General features: G+C 41.0%; 1 protein-coding gene and 1 pseudogene across 5 annotated transcripts in view; one reads left to right on the plus strand and one right to left on the minus strand.

Moving 5' to 3' along the window:
• The window catches only part of Pdgfd (platelet derived growth factor D), a 226,787-nt gene that overhangs the window by 110,037 nt on the left and 110,285 nt on the right, over window positions 1-6,465 (plus strand). The window lies entirely within an intron of this gene.
• On the minus strand, window positions 4,765-5,498 carry LOC106143757 (annotated as a pseudogene).

A 6,465-nucleotide genomic window follows, 5' to 3' on the forward strand; every position in this document is an offset into this window, starting at 1 on the left:
GTCAGATGGGATTGCAGCGCTCCTGCTCATCACCTGCAGGTCAGATGGAAATGCAGCACTGCAGCACTCCTGCAGGTCAGATGGTATTGCAGCGCTGCAGTGCTCCTGCTCACCTGCAGGTCAGATGGGAATGCAGCAGTCCTGCTCATCATCTGCAGTTCTTACTTAACAAGAGCTCTGGGTTACTTAACTATACCTTTTTCCAGAAGACACTTGAGGTCATATCTGCATCATAATTTTAATTATATACAAAGCTTCAAAAAGTGGGGCATTCCACTCTAGGGAGCTCACACACACCCGAAATGACTAACTTTTATTACGTTAGTTCCTGCAGAGTTTGACTGTGGTTGCCAAGTCAAAGGTTTGTGTAAATATGTGCTATTTCTTTGGGCAAAAGTTGTCCCATATTTTTTTTATTTCTTGGCTATCTGAAAATATACACCAATAACCTTCAAGAAAATAAACTAAACATCTTTACCCTTTATATAGCCATTACCTAGTGGAATCCAGGAAATTTTAATAGCACACAAAGTAGACTACACATTGCAGTTTGTGTTTGTACATATGCCTAAACGTAAATATTTGTTAGAATAAGACATATGTGCTAAATTTTGGCTTAACATAGATGTCACAGGAACTAAGGCAAAAATATAACGTCACTTATTTTTGTTAGTTTTAAGGTCAGCTTGTTCCTTTCTTATCACATGGTTGGAACCACATGTTTTGGAAGCAGACATTAAAAAAAATAGAGGGATAAACATCTGTACCTTGTGAGTGACATAAAAAGTATAGGCTATGGTAATGTGGTACTTCTAAACAATAATCATGAAAACGTTCTTCTAGAAGCCGTTCTGTTTGCCCAATCTGTTCAGACAGTGTAAATTAATGTAGTAGTCTTCCAAAAGGAATTCAGTAAACTACTAATCTTTAACAATATTCTGAGGGAGCCCATTAAGTTAGAATTTTCTTTTTATTGAAAAAAAATTTCTGCCTCCTCCCAGCCTCCCATTTCATTCCCCGTCCTCCCACTCCTCTCTCCCTCCCCCCTCTCTCTCCCCCCACTCCTCTCCCCCTCCCTCTCCAGTCCAAAGAGCAGTCAGGGTTCCCTGCCTTGTGGAAAATCCAAGGTCCTCCCCACTCCATCCAGGTCTAGGAAGGTGAGCATCCAAACTGGCTAGGCTCCCACGAAGCCAGAACATGAAGTAGGATCACAACCCCGTGCCATTGTCCTTATCTTCTCATCAGCCCTCATTGTCTGCCTTGTTCAGAGAGTCCGGTTTTATCCCATGCTTTTTCAGTTCCAGTCCAGCTGGCCTTGGTGAGCTCCCAATAGATCAGCCCCACTGTCTCAGAGGGTGGGTGCACCCCTCGCGGTCCTGACTTCCTTGCTCCTCACTTGGACCTTGGGAGCTCATTCCGGTGCTCCAATGTGGGTCTCTGTCTCTATCTCCATCCATCGATTTTAAAGGACACAAAAGTAGGTGACCAACTGAATCTACACTGCAAAAGGAAACTCTGTACTTGCCTTTGTGCAACTATTTTAATAAAAGAAGATGGATATATTCAGTATATTTTAGTCTACATACATTCTGCATTATGTCACATTCCTACTGTGTAGTAAATAATTAAAGTCTGTTATATCCTACTTTGAAACATTCTTCATTCATTAATAAAGCATGTCTTTGTGTGTTACTTTCTGATTTTGTTGCTTGCTAAACCAACCAGGGTAGAAAGTCAAGAAGAATAGTCATTTCTATATATTGGAGCACTGAAGAGGGTTTTCAGCACTTGTGAAACTAGGAGGTTTTAATACTTGCTTGAATATGCCATTCACAGGTCTCAGTCATCAGCACTTTTAATATGCCTGTGATCAAAGTGTATATTTTTCTTCCAATAATATCCATTTCAATAGCCCTGTCCTAAATTTTGAAATATATTGTTATTGTGTATCTTAGGTAGCTGTTAGCATACTGAGCTATATAACAACCATGAAAACTCCGCAGCTTTAACTAGAAGTAATGTTTTCTTTTTCAAATCTGGTGTTAGTGTGTTTGATCAAGCTAGTATAGCTTGGATGGGGCTTGTTCCTCTCTTCCAGCTAAATCTAGAACTACTCTGTACATGTACTCTGACCCTGCTCAGTAGAATTCCTGTCCATGACACTCATGAATGCTCAGGAGATTTAAATGAGAACACCGGAGAACCCTAAAGCTTGCTCAGACTTAGAACTTCCCCTGAATATTCTTACCACAATCAAGTCATGTTCTCAACACCAGCATCAGCAGGGCAGGAGACGGAAACAGTGACCCTATGGGACACACAAAGACATGAAAGGATTTTAAAATACAGAGAGATGAAATGGAACACAATGTAATTTACCACTGGATGTTCTCAGGAATTCACCCCCAGGCCCTTAGTCTCCCAAAATAATACTGTTAAAGATATTTTAGTCACAGCTAGTGAGTCAGACTGAGAAGAATCACTTCATTGCTTGCATTCCTGAGACAACCGCAGCCCAGATGTGTACATGGGTGGGTGCCATTGTCTGACCCTTTATTTTTAGTCTGAAGATAAGGAAAAAACTTTACTCATGTCTAGATTAATTACAGCTCAAAATGCTTTCTTGGTGTGTTAAGATGTTTCTGTTGCAAGAAGTTGTTTAGGAAGTTCATCTTGATTTCAACTTGGCCGCATGTTCTTAATACAATGCAGATAAGCCCTCTAGCCCTAGAGTATTGGGGAAAACAGGGCTCAGAAGCCAGGATTTCAATGTGTTCCCCACAACTGATAAATCATGCAAGTGCTCAGAATGAATTTAAGATGTAATGAACTTGATATCTTTTTATTGACATTCCTGTGTGTTTTAAACTATTTCCTTAGTTTTAGGAGTTTATGGAGGGAATCTCATGGTGGTGGAAGAGATATAATATGTGGCAGTTCTATAAAAATACACAAAAACATGCTGATTGTAACCATTTCCTCAGCCTAATATTCTTAGGATAAAATCATTTTTGTAAATTTAAATTTTAGCATACATACCCCATTGCCTATTTCCACAGGTTCTTGAAACATTTGTGTTTTTTATGTGTGTAAGTATCTGTTTAAAGTGTAACAAGTTCAAATAGCTACTATCATTAATACTTGTGCTTCTCTATGGATTTTCTCATTCTTGTTGGACTAAAACTTTTAAAATATGTCTCCTTTTGTTACATTCTTACTTACCTGTATGTGCATGTGTGCACACACACACACATTCACACCATACCACACCTAAGAAGGTCAGGAAAACCCACAGGAGTCTATTCTTTTTCTACCACTTGGGTCCTGGGAATTCAACTCAACTCGTCAGGGCAAAAGGTAGATGCCATTACCCACTAAGCCATTTTGGAAGCCAAAATATTTTCAATTTTCATTCAGAAACTACCAATAAATCATCTATAATACATTAGAAAATACTAAATGAAGAGAATTTGGTGACACTATATGGATTGTATATTTCCTTTAGACTGCCTCAGTCATCTTCAATTTGCTAGAATAAAGCTAATGAACTAGCTCTCCAGCCTACTATGTCTAGAAACAATGTCAAGAGAAGTTCAAGCATTAGACTGTGGAGCTACATCTCTGCAGCCCACTGTATCTGCTGTTGCGCCTGCTGCAGCTAAACTGTCCTAAGAGCCTCTTCACCCTCTGTCTCCCAGGGCTCAGCTGGTGTTCAGTCTTCCGTGTCATTCCTCTGTCTGCTCAGCCTAATGACATTTCTGTGCTGCTTTGCATTTGGTGAAAAACATGCACACATTTCCGGGGTGTTTATCACAGCTGTGTACAGAAGTTTATATTGTCACTACTTTGCAAATAAAAAAATCACCTAGGTTACAGGTTACCAATGACAAATGCAGTGGAGCAAACTCCATTCAAACACATTTCTCACTCCAGCACTTCATGGATGAGGAGTGGGAGTGGACGAATTTATAGCTGAGGTAGTGGGCCTGGGTGGTAGCTGGGTTGGGCAGCCTACCAGTTTTCCTAATCTTCACCACCAGGGAGAGCTCTCCAGCATTGCCTAGGCTATTTCACCCAGTGCAGCAGGCAGTGAGGGGGGAGGGGGATTGTTCTCCTGCTCTAACATGCTTGGGCCTGGGCTCACCTGCACTCCACCACCAGGGCTAACTATACTGTTTTCGTAGGCAAGGTGCAGTTCCCTCCTCTCCTGATTGCTGCAACTGGTGCAAGACAGGGCCAGCTTTTCAGGGCTCATGTCTCCAAGGCCAACTTTTCCACCTCCCACAAAGAGCGGGTATACCGTGTGACTCACTGGGCCACACTATAGCTTCCACATTGAGATGTTTTGTTTGTTAGATTTTTTGGTTACTCTTTTAAATTTGGAGATTTTGAGGGTGGGGATTGCAAGGGCAGAGGGCTGAGGACAAGGAGAGGAAGGGATTATGACGCATGATGTGAAATCATAATCAATACAAAGTTAGAAAAGAGCACACACATTTCTGTACATAGATTATGTGCATCCCTATTTTTGCTTCTCAAGCAGTGCTAGCTAATGTGACAAGTACTCAGACATTTATTTCTTCTCCATGCTCAGGGCAAACATTTTTACACAATGTTCTTTACCATACTATATCTGGATGAATGCCATAATTTGGGGCACTTTTTTTTTAGCTAATAAGTGTAGATGTTTACTAAGCTCTCAGATAAGTTGACATAGACCCACAACACCGAAGTTGAAACCTGATGTAGCCAATGCTCACTTTATCAAAATGCTCTCTTTTGTTTCTTCTTTTCATTTTCTTCTTTATCTTCTTTGATTTCAGCAACATCTCTATTTCTTCAGGATTTAGACTCTTAAGAGATGATCCTACCTCATGACAACAAGTTAAATGTTTTGGCCCCTTGACTGGTCTCCTTCAAGAAGTGCCTTGATCACCGCTTTGATGATCAGATCATCAGTGTAGTTCTTCTCTAGAAACTCACACACTGACTTGCTCCCAGACTAAGTCTTGGTGCCTAGATGATGGCATTGGCCTTCCAGGCACAGTGTGTGCCAAGCAGGTCATTCTAATAGAGTCTGGAGGTGCCATCCAAGTCAAAACCCACAATCAGGGCAGAGAAGTCAGATGGCCTTTGTCCATTGCTTTGAGTATAGCACTGCTTTAGACTGGCAATGTAGCTGGCAATGTCTACAGTGACTGGATCCTCCCCAGACAGACAGTGACTCTGGCACTCGACCCAGGCCCTCTTGATGACTACCCTTGCATCAGCAGTGAGGCCTGCAGAGGCCAAGCAGACATTATAGTCCAAAGCACAGATCTTCTGTACTGTTCTTTCATTTTGTAGCTTCCTCATTGACTTTTTTCCACATCGAGAACAACAATGTCCCTTCACTGAACACTTGCATGGTGGAGCCCTTTTTGACCAATCTCGTGCATAGTTTACATGGAGGAGGTGGCCTTGGGTGAGAAGATAGTGGTGGCGAGGCTGTAACTCATCAATGCAGACCAACTTTTGACATTTTTATTCAGGATTAAATATGTATGATTTTTTCCAGCTTTATATTTTATGAGTATTTATGTCTTTCATATCTCTTTCACTGTAATTTGTATTATCAAACTTTTCAAACTTTAACTAAATCATTAATCCAGTTAAATTTAATAGTGTGGTAGAATTTGATGACTATAAGGAAAAAATGTAATAAGTATTGAATCATTTATTGACCAGGCCATGTCATGCTGACCTCATCTGTACCAGGCACCATGCTATTCACTAGAGACTCAAAGTTGAATCTATTTTATTGTCTTCATCAGATGCTGGGTGTGGAATCAAGTAAACATAATATAACCATGTACAGATTCTTCTGGAAAAATCAGCTGAAAACTATGCCCTCCCCATACAGAATGCAAGGACAATGAGTATTTAGGAACAGAAAAGGTTACAATGAACATAAAAAATGATGCTCACCAAAGGGAAGGTGGGCAAACTGTTGAGAGTCGGAGAGCACGCAATTAATGGTCCTGATGCAGGGAAGAGCATGGATGGTGCAGAGCTTTGTGGTGGAAGAACAGGCAAATGGAGGAATCCTTCCTGGCCTTTGGAGAAGAAAATGCCACCTAGAGAAAAAACACTAACTAGTCAGCATCGTTAACGCTGTGCAGTAAAACAAGGAGAAGTAAAAGCCAGGTGGTACTGGTGCATGCCTTTAATCCCAGCACTTGTGAGCCAGAGGTAAGGGGAGCTTAGTGAGTTCAAGGTCAGCCTCGTCTACAAAGTGATTTCCAGGACAACCAGGAATATACAGAGAAACCCTGTCTTGAAAACAAACAAGCAAAAAAATATATAGGATTACTGGGATGATTTGATGATCTGAGACAAAAACACAGTGAAATGCATAAAACCGGAAGAAGCGTTATCACGGCAGACCACACTAGATTATCACAGCAGACCACACTAGATTATCAC

The sequence above is a fragment of the Microtus ochrogaster genome, chromosome 5, assembly GCF_000317375.1.
Source record: "Microtus ochrogaster isolate Prairie Vole_2 chromosome 5, MicOch1.0, whole genome shotgun sequence".
Taxonomy (NCBI): Eukaryota; Metazoa; Chordata; class Mammalia; order Rodentia; family Cricetidae; genus Microtus; species Microtus ochrogaster.